The sequence below is a fragment of the Mustela erminea genome, chromosome 7, assembly GCF_009829155.1.
Source record: "Mustela erminea isolate mMusErm1 chromosome 7, mMusErm1.Pri, whole genome shotgun sequence".
In the NCBI taxonomy this organism is placed as follows: domain Eukaryota; kingdom Metazoa; phylum Chordata; class Mammalia; order Carnivora; family Mustelidae; genus Mustela; species Mustela erminea.
In genome coordinates, this window is record NC_045620.1 from 125,592,583 (window position 1) to 125,606,378 (window position 13,796).

Here is a 13,796-nt window from a genome sequence, read left to right on the forward strand (position 1 = left end):
TTATTATGATGAGCACTGAGAATATATGGAAGTGTTAAATCACTGTATTATACACCTGAAACAAATATAACAGTATTAACTACGCTGGAATTTTTTTTTTTTAAGCTGGAAATATAGCACATTTCTCATTAGGAAAAAAATTAAAATCTACTACTAATGCACTCAAATATCCTGCCCTTCTGCCTGTATTAATTGGACAGAGTACTTTAGGTTCTGAGAACGTTCACTGAAGCTCACATCCATCTGGTAACACAGCTCCTTCCAAAACACTTTGATTAAGGGAACTCACAGTTCACAGTTGTAAATGGCAAGACCAGAACAATGACACTCAGCAATTTGGTTGTCTTAAAAGAAATCCTCTTGAAAAATGATAACAGGCTCTCTTTGAGAAGGAATATTAGACCTTGGCTCAAAGCTAAGGGAGAGACAAGATGCCTGACTGACTCAGTTGGTTAAGGGTCTACCTTAACCAACTCATGGGTCCTGGGATCCAATCCCACTTCAGGTTCCTTGCTCAGCGGAGTGCCTGCTTCTCCCTCTGCCTGCTCTGCCAACCACTTCCCCTGCTTGTTCACACACTCTCTCTCTCTCTTTCTGAGAAATAAATAAATGAAAATCTAAAAAAAAAAAAAAAAAAAAGGAAGAGACAAAGAATGTGTTCTTCACTGGAAGTGCCCCAGGTGGCTCTTCAGCCATCAGTTCTCCTCCCAAAGAAGAGAGAACTGGTGTTAAGGAAATCTCAGGAGCCTAGAGGAGTTAATATTCCCTGGATAGGAGGCAATCAGTCACCCCATGTCCCAGAGTCTCAGCTTCTAATTTTGGAATGACAGCCCCAACAGTCCAGAATACTTTGACTGGTGTTGTTCTGGCCCCAGTCTCCAAGACCAGGGAGACACCAGGATGGAGTGTATGTGAAAGAGTGTGGTATAAAGAGTGGGAAGAGGAGGGGAAAGGGGGAGGAATGACAGTGAAAAGGGAAAGAGAAGGAGGAAGAGGCAGGGAAGAAACAAAAGACACATCACTGTGAATACTGCTTCAGGCACTTCCAAGTTGATCTTTGGGGGGTTTGGGACTGCTGTAGAGTTGCAGAATTCTACAGTAAGCATGGACATAAGTAGGAATGTTGACTACATATTTCTTCCTTTTTTTTTCTTTTGGTTTTTGGTTTTTTGGGTATTTTGTTATTGTTGTTTTATTAACATACAATGTATTATTTGCTTCAGGGGTACAGGTCTGTGAATCATCAGCCTTACACAATTCACAACTTTCATTCACCATAGCACATACCCTCCCCAATGTCCATAACCTAGCCACCCTATCCCTCCTCCACCCGCCCCGCACCAGCAACCTTCAGTTTGTTTTGTGAGATTAAGAGTCTCTTATGGTTTGTCTCCCACCCTGGTCCCATTTTGTTTCATTTTTTCCCTCCCGACCCCCACGACCCCCAGCCTTGCTGCTCCAGTTCCTCGTATCAAAGAGATTATATGATAATTGCTTTCTCTAATTGACTTATTTTACTTAGCATAATACCCTCCAGTTCCATCCACATCATTGCAAATGGCAAGATTTCAGGTTTTTTAATGGCTGCATAGTATTCCATTGTATATATATACTCCTCTTTTTTATCCATTCATCTGTTGATGGACATCTAGCTTCTTTCTATAGTTGGGCTATAGTGGACATTGCTGCTATAAATATTCAAGTGCACATGCCCTTTTGGATCACTAGATTTGTAACTTCAAGGTAAATACCCAGTAGTTTAATTGCTGGGTCATAAGGTAGCTCTATTTTCAAATTTGAGGAACCTCCATACTGTTTTGCAGAGTGGCTGCACCAGTTTGCATTCCCACCAACAGTGGAGGGGGTTTCCCTTCCTCACCAACATGTCACTTCCTAACTTGTTAGTTTTAGTCATTCTGACTGGTGTGAGGTGGTATCTCACTGTGGTTTTGATTTGTACTTCCCTAATGCCAAGAGCTCTCAGCTCTTCCAAGGCCAGAGATTGGGAGGTCTTTCTTTCTTTCTTTCTTTCTTTCTTTCTTTCTTTCTTTCTTTCTTTTTTTTTTTTTTTAGATTTTATTTATTTATTTGACAGACAGAGATCACAAGCGGGCAGAGAAGCAGGCAGATAGAGAGGAGGAAGCAGGCTTCCTGATGAGCACAGAGTACCTGGGATCATGACCTGAGCCAAAGGAAAAGGCTTAACCCACTGAGCCACCCAGGCGTCCCTGGAAGGTATTTCTTCTTTCTTAAAACACTGATAATTTTCAACAATTTTTACTCCAGACTAAATAATCAAAATCAATTGGTTAGCTCCTGAAAACACCTCCTCACTTTCACTCATGTGGAGCGAATCTGTTCCCCTTACTCCCCTGTTTCCTCTACCTACCCACCCAGTCCATCCTTCCAAATGCTGATCAGATTATACATTCTTGTTTTAGTTTTTACTAACTACCCAGCATTAAGTAATGATGCCACCCTTTCATATTTGAATCTCTAGAGTAAGTATAAATTGTAAAATTCACTTTGTAATGAATGATGTACTATTAGACATTTATGGCATTGTTCTTACAAAGTGTTACTAGACAGGGATTAACATATATCCAGGGTTAGCCCCATGGTACTGGTTTATGCAGGTTAGACCAGATTAACAATTAACAACACCCTCCATTTACTCTCACAAGTATCCCATGTTGGGAAGATAAATAATATGGCCAGCCTGTTGGAACATTAAATCCTGTAAGGAGAATCTAAAAGCTCCCAGGGAGCTCTATCATTTTCTCTACCAGCCTGGCTCCTTACACGCACTGCCCAACAATATTTTTATTGTGAGCATGAGTTACCCTTTTCATTTTAAAAGATGAAAATGAATAAGCCCTACAAACTTGTGAATATGTGGAATATAAGGAGGGACGTTTCAATTTAGCTTAGGTTCTCATTGCTTTTATCATGTAAGACCTAAATGTATCACATTCTGAAACTGAAGATGTGTGTTATTCTCATATTTGCATCTGATTTTTAAAAATCACAGTGAAGGAGAAAGTACCAGTTCAAATTCAAACAATGCTGGTCTGCACCTCTTAATAACCAAAGACTTCTTGCCCTCTAGCAAGCTCAGGCTGCCTAGGTCTGCAGGTCACCTTGGGTTACTCTGAAATGTATTTATTCAATTTCATTCTTCCAGGAATATAAATGGTTCTGTCAAATAAAGTGAAAATTTCAATGACAAATATTCTGAAAACAACAGTCCAGAAAATGAAATCTTATTTCTTATTGAAACATTATGTTCCTCCAGCTGACACCAAAAGTCATCTCTTTTTTCATTTCTCTTCATCTACCTCTAATGGGGAGAAACTGGAAGATGATTATATTATCTCCCACCTGTTCATCCTCCCATTTATCAATATTAAGTATGTATCATGTACAAAGTTTTGTGATCTGTGCCAGACATGAGTGATGAAGAAAATGGCATGGTTTCTGCTCTCAAGCAGCTTATAGTCTGGTATGCAAAGAACGTATCAAATGCTTATGAAATAATTATGTAACTAATATCTACTGTTAAGCAAAAAGTTTATTTCAGCAAAATCTTGACAGAAATCTTCATTCTACTCTAGAAAATCAAAATGGACTTTCCTAAACAAGAGACACTTAGACTGGAACCCAAATGATGAACAAGAAATAGGCAAGCAAAGAAAAGGAAAAATGTTGCAGACAGAGGTTGAAACTGGCATGTAAACCTTCAGATGGGAGTGCATGTTGTGACTTTCAGAAGGGAAAAGTGTGCCAGCATTCCTGAGCTTTTTGAGTGAGGTAGTAGAAAAGGGAAAGGCTCCGTTAATCTCGTCCTATGGCTCCAGGGTTGGGTTTCTTACTCTTTCCTTTGATTGGTCAGCCCAAAACAGTGACAAAGTCAAACAACAACAACATCAAGCAAACAACAAGCATTTAGGGACTTTCAGTCTGCATCATGTCATTTTGGGAGACAAAGGATGAAAATTAGGCTTAGTAGAACTCTGAGCCTTGGCCATAACAATCCTTGAAAAGTCAGACATACTAAGCATCATCACTTCTAAACCCATTGCTCCATTTCTAAGCATTCTTCTTGGTCTGAATATTCAGGAATATTCTGCTTCAGGAATAATCAATATATTATATTTATTGTAGTATATTAATTAGTATATCATATTAATTATATTAGTAATTAATCAATATATTTCTTATATTATATTAATTATATTTCCTAAACAGCAGCCTGGATGTGGTTGTTACTACAAAAAAAAATGTCATACACATAAAGAGGAAATAGTCTCTCTCCTTAAACTTGAAATGGGCAAAAGGGAATACTGGGAATAGAATTCTAGTGTGGTAGGAAGCATATGGACTTTAAAGTCAGAGAGGCTCGGGTTAAAATGCTGACTCTGTCACTTATGAACCTTGTAACTCTTATACAATTGTATTAACCACTCTGAGCCTCAATACATTAATTTGAAAAGTGAAGCTAATATCCATCTGCTTCCCTGAATTGCTGGGAAGATTGAATGAAGTAATATTTTCAGATACACTCTGTGTGTGTGTGTGTGTGTGTGTGTGTGAATATGTGCACGCATGCATGGGGGAGGGAGTAATCCAAGTGAGAAGGAGCAAAAGGGTAAACAGAAATTGTCCCCTACTCTTAAATTTACAGACTGATAGAGATATAGACACATAAACGAGCAGTGCAAATCACAATATAAAATGGAAATTTAACAATCCAGAAAGAGATAATGAATGTCTGAACTAAAGGAGAGGCAGAGGTGATATCAGAAAGGGGCAGAGTCAAGGACCATCTTAGATAAATTTAAATTATGTAGACTTGAAAGTCTACATAAAAATATTTATATAAAATTTTATTTTATATAGTTTGAAATAATGTGAATTCCCTGTATATAAAATACATTAACGCATGGTTCTTTTCCAAACTATCAGGCCAAATATATTGAAGCTTTGTTTACACTCTAACCATAGGGCAGTGACACTTAAGCTGGTCACCAGAAATGTCTGCCTTCCACAGGGTTAGGTCTTATACAACTTCTAAGCTATACATGGTGCTCAGAAACTACATTCCTCCTAATAACTGCAAGTTGCCTTGCATTTGGGGTGGGGTAAGGGAAGTTAATAAGACTTAATAAATCAATAATGAATAAGAGGCAAATGAATGATATAAAGTGGGTAGAAAATACAACGGCTGGCTTTTAGTTCTCCACCTTATATGACTTGGTACCTGACAAAGCCAATTCATAAGGTCACTTCTACCTGATTCAGAAAGAAGTGAGTTCCCTATTGAGAAGTGTGCAAAGTACATTGGACAATTATATGCCAAAAATATTAATTAGGCTCATGTGTCTTGTCGAGTATTGGATGAGAGGATCACTAAGGCTCCCTTCAGTCAAGAGACTTTGAGATGAGGATTTTCCTTATACTTCTGCTCAAATCCTGTAATTCTCAGTATGAACACATTTCCTTTTGAATTGACTATGTTATCTCTTCCCCTATTTGATTAACTTTTTAAAAACGCTTTATTCATTAGAGAGAGAAAGAGAGAGCACACAAGCAGTGGGGGAGAGGCAGAGGCAAAGGAGAAGCAGGTTCCCCGCTGAGCAGGAAGCCTGACTTGGGGCTCAATCCCAGGACCTGGAGATCATGACCTGAGCTGAAGGCAGCTGCTTAACCACCTGAGCCACCCAGGTCCCCCTATTGTTTAGCTTTTTAGTATGTTCCAGTGTTGCTCCTATGTGGGTTATGATCTAGAGTTGGTGGTGGTAGTAGTGTAGTAAGTGACAGCAGTGGCAATGGTAATTTTGTGTCATGCTTAATATGTGCCAAACACTATTCTAACTGCTTTTCGTATATAACCCACTCAAGGTTCTCACAGACCTTTGACTCAGATAACAGTGTTATCCTCATCTCACAGATGAAGAAATGGAAGATCAGAAAGTAACTTCCCCAGGGTCACACAGCATAGCCAGAATTCAAACCCACAAATTCTGTCTCTGCAATCCATGCTCTTACCCACCATGCTATCCTGCTTCTCCAACAGGGTGACAGTTCACAGCCTTCTAGCTCTGCAGGTGCAGCATATGATAAGGGTAGAGGTTGTCTGAGCCACTGGGACCTGGGAAATCTTTTTCTGGGGTTGCTTTCCTTGTAGTAAGTGGCCCTGGCAGTATTAAAGTGTTGTAGTTCCAGCAGGAACGGATGGGGGCAGGAAAGTCTCTGACAGACTCTGTTCTTCTCAGCCTCTCCTCTGTGTCTCTGGTCTGTGAGTTTCCTGGGGTTCAGTGTAAATAAAATTGCCAATATCTACAGCTACAATGTCACTCCAACTTCTCTCTTATCCTTAAGACCATATTGGTTTGACTACCTTAGAACTAAGAATATGTTATCTACCATTGTTTCTTTCATTCCAAGGGACAACATAGACAGTCATTTTTTAAAATTACTGTATACAATCTGCTGTGAGTATAATGATAATGACCAACAACTTAGAAAGGCCAGGTGGGTGTAATGTAAGCTATGTGTAACAGCTTTAATGTCTGTTAGACATGTGTTTTGGACGCCCGTCCTGGTATAACATTCATAGAAGGTATTACTCAGAATTTGGGGGGTTCCAAGAGACAAAAACTCAACTCTCAATAGCTTAGGGAAAATTAGAGATTAATTGTTCAAATGCTTCAGGATCATCTCAGGACTAGAAATATGGCTGGTTCTCAGGAATAAATGGAGCAAGGTAGTGCTTGGGATTCATTCTCCAGCTCATATTCCCACTCCTCACTACACACCCCCTACATATAGCTTTCTCTTTTTTTCTTTATATTTCTTTTTCCTTCTCTAGACAAAATTCTTTTGCTTCTGGGTCCACATGGAAGGAAGCATGGTTACTCTAATATCCCCTCAGTTATTGATCTCACTGCTATAGACAAAGAAAGAAGCAAACTTAACTTTCAGGGTCCCAAGTCCAAACCGTGGGCCAGTCAGCTGTGCCTACAGAATAGAATCACTGCACTGGCACCGTAACACTGACAGTCACATTAAGGATGAGCAAGGGGAAGACAATTATTAGAAAATGGGGAACTGAAGAGACAGCCCCATGGGTATCTTCTACAAGAAGCCACTATGACAATTAACATAGCTGGCAGTATCCTCCATGAGATAAATTGTGCCAAGGGACTCTGTCTCATGTAGTGTGGAAGCCATAGACACCATGACTTGGTAAACCTGTGCAGAGCATTTATACAGTTGGTGTTCTATAACAACAGTTAATGTTTATTGCACATTTAATATCTGCAGAGCATTTAGGAGTCACAAAATTTCTATAAGGTAATAACATAGTTATCTCTATTATAGAGACAAAAAAGCTCAGTTTTGGAGAAAAGAAGGAACCTGCTTAATTTATACACCTGGTAAATTGCAGTTTCAAGACTTGAATGTGACTCTGTCTGATCTTAGACCCAGCACTCTTGCCACTAAGCCACATTTTCTTTAATTCAGAAAATATGTACCATGCACCAAGCCTGATGCCAAGTGGAAAAATTCCAAACACACATTCCAGGCAATGAAAAGGAAAAAAAAAAAAAAAAAGAAGAAGTAAACAGAACCACTATTCTTGTAAATGTAATATTTCAACTTCAACTCCCCTCAACCAGCCAAAATGAAGAGCTGACACTGCTTACCTTATTAGCCTCAAATGACTCCAAATGGCATTCCAGAACAGATGTACAGCTATTCAGCAGCCTTAAGAAGAATCTAACGCCATGAATCTTTTTCACATTGAATTTCCAGGAAGGTCTTCCAAGTCCCTAAAGATCCAAGAAATAATTCTATGGCATAAACTGTCATTTACAGACAAAGGCCAAATAGCAGCGTAGTCCCTATGTGATGCCATCCATGGCCCAAGAAGCATTTGCAGGACTTGGAATTCTAAGTACTTTCCATGACTGAACCCGGGTTTTGTGGCTATTACTATTTTATAAGTGAGAAAAATGAACACTGGAATATTTCATTTGGCTTATCAAACTCTAGAATCATAGGCATCTCTCAGTTAAATAATCATATAAAAGGTTTCAGAAAACCCCAGGCTGAAAGGTTTCAGGGGGAAAAGACCCATCCCTGCCTGCCTCCTTATATCACAGAACCCTGTTCTCTCTCCTATAGTGATGGTTACCAGCCTACCCTCAAGCTGCCTCTTTCTGTGTCTGATTTCCGGACTAGAATTTGTCTTCTTCTCCATAGTACTTCCAGCATCTAGCACGGTTTCAAGTACATCATAACTTGGGAGATGCCCAACATGGAAGGAAGGAAGGATGGAAAGAAGGGGAAGATAGAGAGGAAAGCAGTGGGGGAGGGAGGGGAGAGAAGGAAGGAAGGAAGGAAGGAAGGAAGGAAGGAAGGAAGGATGGATGGGTATGGGAGGAAGGGTGGGTATGGGAGAGGAGGGGATGACGGGAGGGGAAGAGATAGGAAGAAGGAGAGTGGAGGGAGGCTTGAGGATGAACAGAGTCTATATGTCCTAACATCAAGACATTTTTTTTAGCAAGTCATCTATAAACCTAGGTAAGTATCTGTTAATACCTGGAGATCGTTAGTTCTGACAAGAAGAGGATAACCTGAGTGGCCTCTGGACTCCATCCATAATCCTTGAGCAGAGAAGAGCAAAGCCTAAATTCACCCAAGGCTCAGTGCCTGTTTCCCTCTAGGAGAGTGAGAACAACTCCAAAACTCTGTATATGGAAATGGCTAAATCAAGAGAATGGACATTTAGTTCTCTTTCTCAGCCTGCCAAGGAGATCCTCCTAGTTATACCAATTAAATTTCCATTTCTCATGTACCTTCGACTACTGTCTTAAGAAAAACCTGAGCCTACAAAGTAGGCACTCTGACCCTCACCAAGGAAATAGTGTTAATTGCATGTCTTCGGGCTTTGGGGCTTCAGCAGCATAAATTGGAAAAGTAAACCCAATTTGAGGGATATGCAAATGACAAACTGAAAGAAGAATTAATATTTAGCTTTGTAAAAAAAACACAGCTCTCCTCATTATGAAGGCTGGTTTTTTTTCTGTAACCAGAAGGAAAAATGAATTGTTGGAAACTCCTCAAAATGTGCAGAGGAGAATGCCTTTATATTAATGAGGAAAGTGATGTTGATTAATGGGTAGACCAAAAGTAGTAAGGAAGCTTTCCTCCCTTCTGTCCTCCTCTTGGCCTCAGAGCAGGTAGTCTACTGAGGTCCCTGGGCACAACAAGAACACAGTCCCCTGGGTCTGCTGCTGGCTGGAACACATGTTTTCTGATCATGCTTCTTTCAATTATGCTAACAAACATGTCTAGAGTTGAACAAATTGGCCCTTGGGAATTAAACTGTTTATAGAAATCCATATCCTTTGGAGCCTCCCCGAACTTAATTGATCAGTACCCCTCTATTGTAGTCCACAGCTAGTCCAGTAAAATATTTTCTGGAAGTTTAGCTAAGTGACAATATTGATTTTTTTTCTTAACATTTTCTTATATTCATCACATTTCTTACATCTGCTTTGTACACTACATGTTCCCATGGCTCTATGGCCAGCATTACATAATAAGTTCTTTAACACAATCTAGCTAAGGATTATAACCCCCATTTTATAGAACAGAGTCCAAGTCACAGGGAGTTGGAATACCCTAACTAAGGAGTGAGAAGTGAAGTCTTTTCATCTCCTAAACTAGCAGTGCCTCTTAATAATGGTTCTGAGCATCTATTTAGGGCAAGACATTTTATCTGACTTCACCACCTTCTGAGTCACATAAGCCACCCAGGAATGAGAAGACCACTTTCTTTCCTAATGAATCACAAGGAAAACAGCCTCCTCTGCCTGGCCTATAGTATGCACACTGGCTAATCTTTATTCTTCTCTGTACAAAGAGAGGGCTTTCTGTGAATGATCAGAGGCCAGACTCCATATGCTGTACTGCTCAGGGCACTGCCACCTGTGCTCCGTTTCAGGAAGCTTTTCAAAGATTGATGTTCTCTGTAGCTCATGAAACATCAGTCCATGTCATAGACAAGCAAATAAAGCCCTGGTGGCATGTGGAATTCTACTCTGGTCAAGAGCCCAGGCTTGAGAAGAGCAAGTTAAATGAAGTCTGAAACTCACACAATTTTGAGAGCCTACTTTAGAAGAGAATTCAGAGTTACAAAAACAAAAATTTAATGTGCAAGTAAACATTTATAAAGACAAAATATATCACAACACACGCATCATAGAAAGCTAACAAATATCATACAATCATAAAATCAAGAAAAGTAGCATCATATTTGTATCAGTTAAGTGCCTGTCCTTCTTCTTTGGTACTTTTTCTTACATTTTGGGCTTATATGCCAACGATTTTATGGCATAACTTTCAAGGCAGAGAAGAGAATGTCTCTTGTCTTTTCCTCTGCAGGTTCTCCTCCAGAGCCTATGGTGGTGCAGTGCTGTGCACAGCAAGGCAGACTCACGTGGCAGCACAGCCTCCAGCCTTGTGTCCTCCTACCAACACCAGGCAGTTCATCTCAGCATGTGGCAGGAGAATCCTGGAAGCCACTTCTACAACAGGACAGCCAACTACAACTTATATCTGCCAAGTAGGAGCTGTCAACTACAAAACTCCAGTTTACTGTAACCTCGAGGCAATTTCTCCTCAGCTGGATCCCAAAACAGTCTGCAGCTACTGCACCAGCAACAAAACAACAGAAATGTTTAGAGAAGTGGGGAATAAAGAAAGAATGGTCTTAACCAATAATGGTTAAAATATTTTGATTTTGCCAATTAAAAAAAAAAAAGGATCATTTGAACAGATTGCCAAGACCCCTAACATATCTTGAAAGGACCTGTCCAAGTGTAGACTCCTCAGTGTAAGCCTCACTGTCTTCTATCAAGCCACTTCTGTATCCATCCTCAATCTCCCTGCCCCAGCAAGAGTGGGGAGCCAGGAAGAAGTCCAGAGGATATTTTCATCTCTAACACAATGGGGGATTTACACTTCTCTACAGCACCTGGACTCTAATCACAGGTAGGCAGAAACTCTGACCCAAGCATGGTCTTGTCTAAACAGACCTTCATTACACTAGATCACCAACCATACGGCACATCTGGTAAACATCTCCAGCCTGGATTCCATACCACTTTCCCAAGACCAGGTAGATTCACTTGTAACTCTTAAAACCATACTTTGTCAGGAGGAAGGCTAAAAGTGCATGTTCAGTATCTAAATGATTCAGCCCCAAACTTGAATCTTTATTTGGTACCTGATGATTTGGTTGCATAATTAATAGAATTGCAGGTTCATGAAATTCAGCCCTAACATTAGTCTCCAGGCTCTATATACATTATAACATGCCAGCCCCAGTATGAACAAATGTACAAATGTGTCATACAACATAAGAGCATTCTATTCAGACAAACTGGAATCATCCCTTCAGGCAAGCAGAAGCACTTTTAGGGCTCTCAACTTTCCCTATAGTCATACTATGAATTTTATTAAAGGCAGAGGATTTAAATAGCTGGACATCTACTGATACACTTCTCTTTTATTTCTGTATTTAGTTAACTAAGTGATTCTCATCAGGAATACAAGAATTACTACATAGGATTGTACTTTAAAAACCTCGTATATTTTATGAATAGTATAAAAGATTTTCATGTGTAGTTTTAACTACATATGATTTGGGCCCTACTCATTGATTTTTTAACCTAACCCACACAGATGTGACTTCACAGAATTCTTGTTCATTAAATCAGGAAAGTAAATAATTTGCTTTTTAATGGATACTTATAAGATAGACACTTTAGTGTTATAACCTGGGAGTGGGGAGGAACAGAATGGAAACAGTAGTGTGCAGCATCCTGATAAACTTTTCTAGACACAAAAGGAAATTGCATCTCTAATCTCCAAATCTGATTAAATATGAAAGAGAAGGGAGGTGGTGAGAAAGCTTCACATAATCTTGAGTAAGTCTTGAAAGGAAGGCTTCTGAGCTCTACATCATAGGGCTTTTAATGTGTATTCCACATTTGTCTTATAAATATAAACCTGTATATTACCCAAAGTGATTGCATTTGGTTATAAACACTGAAAAAACTTGAGCTTTTATTTTTTTAATATGTATGTTATTCAGATGGGAATGAAAACCAAAAATTTCAAGCTTACAAATAGCAGCTATGAAGGATGCAGTAGGGACCCAGAAATCAATGCTTATCCAGCTGTCTGGTCAAATCTCATGAAGGCAACTCCCAGAGACCATTCCCTGCCTCCAGTCACTCTCCCATTTCTAACAGGTTTCTGTTTATTCGCATTCCCAATTCTTTTGGTTAATCAGATGTGGTTTGTTTGTTTTTTTTAATTCTCATCCAAAGTTGTTCTACTTATCTTCGATGATTGGTCTCCAACTTGATTTCATTCATTTATTCCATCAACAAATAATTATTAAGAACCTACTATGGACCAGATATTATTCTAGGCATTGGACAGACAATTGTGGGCAAAAATCTCTGTGACATCCTACTACATTGAATCATATGAAACTGATACTCTTGTAGATCAAAATGGTCAAGTATCAACAATCTCATGTGGTTCAGCCCATGTCAGAGAGACAGAAAATAAACACAATAATAAGAACCTTGATAGAATGTTAGAATATTTTACTGAAGTTAGAGACCTTGATATCGCCCTCTTATTGCATTCACCATTTTGGATGAACTCTTGACTTTATCTCCTGTTCCAGCCTTGAAAATGGAAGTTCCTGATGCCCAGGAGTCACCAAAAGGCCTCAGAAAACAATCTACATTCAGTGATTTCCCTGCCCTCTATCTTCTGCTTTTATGGAATTTTTGGCCTATGATGAAACCCAACATTCCTACTGGCTCAATAATGGGTCAAAAAATTAGTTATCATTCTTTATTCAAGAGCATTAGTTATTTTTAATAGGAGGTTTGACAAAAGACTGGTTCATTTAATAACAGCTGAAGTTAAGTAAGTCATTGGTAAGTATATGGGAGCATTTTCTTTACCTTATTACCCTCAGTATAATCACCCCTGATAAGGATGAGTTTGTTCAGTTCTGATACTTACGGCTTTTAGTGTGATGTTCCTTCTAACAGAATTGTGAAATAAAGCTCTCCCAAGATTTTAGTTACTTCTATGACCTATTGGTGTACAAATCTCTATGAACCTTCCGAGATTTACAAACATCCCTATACTGCCTAGGGGAAACTGTGTCTATACCAAGAGGCATCCTGAAAAAGGAAGAAAATGGAAAATATGGCTTCACAGAATTGACAGATATTTAGAGCCATGTGTAGTATTGAAACAGTGAGAAAAACCTCAAAGCTGGAGACAAGTATCTCTTCCATTTATTAATTTGTTAGTTTTGATACAGTATTACCTACCTGAGTCTCAGTTTCCCACAGAAAACACTGAAACCCTACCCCAAGACTGTTGAGAGAACATAAAAGCATAAGTAGAAAATATAAGTGCTTTATAAATTATATAGGAAAGGGCAATTTTCAAAATGAGGAAATAAAATTAAAACGAGAACAAAAAAAAACCCTAATTTATCCCAGAAACTAAAAAGCAAAGTACCTAGATGGCTAGAGAGAAGATTTCTAGGGAGTTTTGGGGAAGGGAAGGTCAGTGCATTTCAGCACAAATTCACTAACAACAGCACAGAACCTGTATTTATACACTGTTGGTATTTGGGGGTTTACAATGCACCATGGCAAAGTGGGAACATGACAAATGGGAAA

General features: G+C 39.2%; 1 protein-coding gene across 1 annotated transcript in view; it reads right to left on the bottom strand.

Moving 5' to 3' along the window:
* Positions 1-13,796, bottom strand: part of TDRD15 (tudor domain containing 15) — a 513,320-nt gene that overhangs the window by 230,663 nt on the left and 268,861 nt on the right. The window contains exon 6 of the mRNA XM_032353201.1: positions 7,710-7,835. The gene's annotated coding sequence lies outside the window, so the exon portion shown is untranslated. The remainder of the gene's footprint in view (positions 1-7,709; positions 7,836-13,796) is intronic.